This window comes from Bidens hawaiensis, unplaced genomic scaffold, assembly GCF_021521415.1.
Source record: "Bidens hawaiensis isolate Kalapana, Puna unplaced genomic scaffold, B.hawaiensis_p1.1 tig00003430_1, whole genome shotgun sequence".
NCBI lineage: Eukaryota > Viridiplantae > Streptophyta > Magnoliopsida > Asterales > Asteraceae > Bidens > Bidens hawaiensis.
The window spans coordinates 2,617,355-2,620,768 of record NW_027491191.1 but is presented as its reverse complement, the minus strand read 5'-3'; the positions used below and the strand labels follow the sequence as shown (position 1 = coordinate 2,620,768).

General features: G+C 36.2%; 1 pseudogene across 1 annotated transcript; it reads left to right on the top strand.

Annotated features, from left to right (window-relative positions):
* Positions 1-275: 275 nt before the first annotated feature.
* LOC143623408 (uncharacterized) lies at positions 276-2,597 on the top strand (annotated as a pseudogene). The gene is made up of 3 exons (XR_013151888.1): positions 276-1,973; positions 2,051-2,255; positions 2,345-2,597. The product of XR_013151888.1 is annotated as an uncharacterized LOC143623408 (transcript).
* Positions 2,598-3,414: the final 817 nt, after the last annotated feature.

The window sequence follows — 3,414 nt, the reverse complement described above, 5'->3', positions numbered from 1 at the left end:
ACAATTGAAAATATTGAACTTATAAAGCTTGAATTGTTGAAGACTTGAAGTTGAGTTGTTTACCTGTTTGATACATAGTACAGAACTTGATAGTTCATGCACTCATTTAAATACAATCTTGTATCTATTATGTTCTCTGTTTGTTGTCTTTTGTATTTATTGGATTTTGTATTTATTATTTCTTGAATTGATTATGTTTTGTATTTTTTATGTTTTCATTGTTTTGTATTTAACTATTGATTATTATGTTTTGTACTTGTTATGTTTTGTAGAACATGGATTCAACACCATCATCAGAGGAAGATCAACCCCAATCCCAACCTAGTGTTCAATCAAATCTTCGTTTGAAAAAGGACATTGTGTGGAAATATGCTTCTGAAGCTGAAGATGAAGCGGGGAAAAAATTATACTTTGTAGTTTTTGTGATAAAGTAGTTCGTGGAGGGGGGATTAATAGAATGAAGCAACACCTTGGTGGAATAAATGGAAATGTAGCATCATGTACAAAGGTGCCCGTTGATGTCAAGCATCTTATGAAAACCTCTTTTGAAGAAAGTTTGCAAAAGAGTAAAGATGAAGAAGCACATATAGTTACCCTACAAACAACTCGGGCAAAAAGGAAAGCTTCTTCATCCATAGGCGTTCATTCATATTTCACACGAGGAATAAATGATGCTTCTCAACCTTCAATTAAATCAGCGTGGCAAAGTAAAGAAAGATTGCATGATACGGATTTAGCTGTCGCCATGTGGTTTTATCATGCTTGTATACCAATGAATGCAGCCAACTCTCCTCTTTTTCCAATTGCAATGAGCAAAGTAGCTTCTATGGGGCATGGATATACGGGGCCTTCTTATCATGCGTTACGTGTGAGTTTATTAAAAGATGCTAAGAAATCAGTTGCACTCATGGTTGAAGGTCAAAGAAGGTTGTGGTCAGAATCTGGGTGTACTATTATGAGCGATGGATGGCGGGATGTTAGGCAAAGGCCTCTCATTAATTTCTTGGTCTATTGTCCAAAAGGGACTTCATTCATTAAATTTGTTGATGCATCCGATATTGAGTCTAATGCTGAAAACTTATGAAACCTATTTGGGGAGATCGTTAACATAGTTGGTTATAGGAATGTCGTTCATTTTGTAACCGACAATGCTACTAACTACAAGGCTGCAGGAAAATTGCTAACTGAAAAGTATCCTTTGCTTAGTTGGTCTCCATGTGCAGCTTACTGCATTAATTTGATTTTGAAGGACATTACTGAGATACCTTCGGTGACTGAATTGGTTCAGCTTGCATCTCGGGTGACTGTTTTCATCTATAACCATAAGTGGCCTTTAAATTGGTTGAGGAAAAGAAGAGGATGGACAGAAATAATTCGACCAGGTGCCACTCGTTTTGCTACAACATTCATTGCATTGCAAAGCTTATGTGACCACAAATCTGATTTGCAAGCTATGGTTACCTCTAATGATTTCAAGAAAGTTTTGAAACTGCCAAAAGCCAAGGATGTGAAACAAATTGTCTTAGATCAAAGATTTTGGAATAATTGCTTAATAATTGTGAAGGTCATGGCTCCTATTTTAAAGATTTTGCGTATTTGCGACTCTAATGAAAAACCTTCAGTAGGTTACGTGTACGAAGGTATGCATAGGGCAAGTAAAGGCATCAAGGAGTTTTTTCGCAATAAAGAACGTAATTATAAGCAGTATACCGATATTCTTGATGCCCGTTGGGATAAGATGTTGCGTAAGAATCTGCATGCAGCTGCTAATTGGTTAAATCCAATATTTCAATACGATACAAATAATGATTCGGAAAAGCGGTATGCATTTAAAAGTGTTCTTGACATGATTGAGAAGAAGACGAATTTAGATGTTGTAAAGCTTACAACACAGTTATGCATGTTTCGTGATCGAGAGAGTGAAGAATTTAGTCGACCAGTTTCTTTGGCTTCAGTGAAGAGTCACCGTCCTGGTATGTTTTTTAACTTTGAATAATAATGTTAGTTTATGAATTCTAGTATTCTACTAATATGTTCAAACTTTTTTTAGATGAGTGGTGGAGAGTGTTTGGTACGGATGTTCCGGAGTTGCAAACATTTGCGATAAGAATTTTAAGTCAAACCGCATCTTCTTCCGGATGTGAGCGTAATTGGAGTGTTTTTGAAAGAATCTACACGAAAAAGAGGAACCGATTGGAGCATCAAAGGCTTAGTGACCTCGTATATATCCATTATAACTTGCTTTTACATAATAGGTATAATATAAATGACATCTTCGTTATTAATTTATTTTTTGCATAATATTTATAAACACAATGAGTAATTTAACATCTAAATTTATTAGGGTCAATGAGAATAGAAGGTCCTACGACCCGGTGGATTATGAAAGTATTGATATAACCGATTTTTGGGTGATTGACGAAGATGGCGAAGGTGAACTTGATTATGATGAATTGGAGAATATGCTAGAAGAAGAGCCACCAAGTAACCTTGGAACTTCAAATTTGCAAACACAAGATCTTGAAGATATGAATGTACAAGAAGATGATGAAGAACTTGTTACACTTGATGATGATAATAATGGAGATGCTCTCTAAGTTACTTATAAGTATTCAGGTTTATGTTATGTTTGCTTAAATCGGGTTTATGTTTGCTAAAACTTGGGATTTTGTATGAATTTGGATTATATTTTTTGCTAAACCTTAGGTTGATTTGTATGAATTAGGATTATGTTTGCTTAAACTTGGATGCTTCTTTATCAGCTTATGATGATTCATGTGCCAAGTCTTTTTTCAATTGTAATTCCGTTCATACATGTAATTTTTAGCTGTTTAGAAGGAAAACCGGTTTTCTAATCCGGTTCAACCGGTCCAACCGGTCCAACCGGTGACTCGGTGAGGCTCCCGGTTCGCTTCCCGGTCCGGTTATGAAAACATTGGAGCTTACAGCTGCCGGCGTCAACCAGAAAAACAAGAATCCGGCATATTTGCTTCAGATTTCTTTTCGTTTAGCAATGCCAAAGACGTTTTAAGGGTCAAACTACCAAAATAAATTGTGGACTACAGGTGCCATATTAGTAGACATTTTTGCCGGCCGGAGGGTCAAAGGACCCTCCTGACACCCTTGTGGTTCCGTCTCTGACTCCATGAAAGCTATGCCCCTAAAACTGTTAACTATTGACAAATGAAACATATTAAAATCACAAAAGCACGTCTAAATAATTAAACGTAGCCAATGATACTGTAACACCCCCACCTGGCTAAGACTTACGTCTCACGCAATACGGTCAATCAGAAGTCATTAATAACGATTTAATGAGAGTCTCAAAACCCTAAATTGTATTTAAGCCTTGCAACTGTCTAAAAGTATATTCAATGTGCAATGTCTTACACTTCATGTCCTTCGTAATCTAAA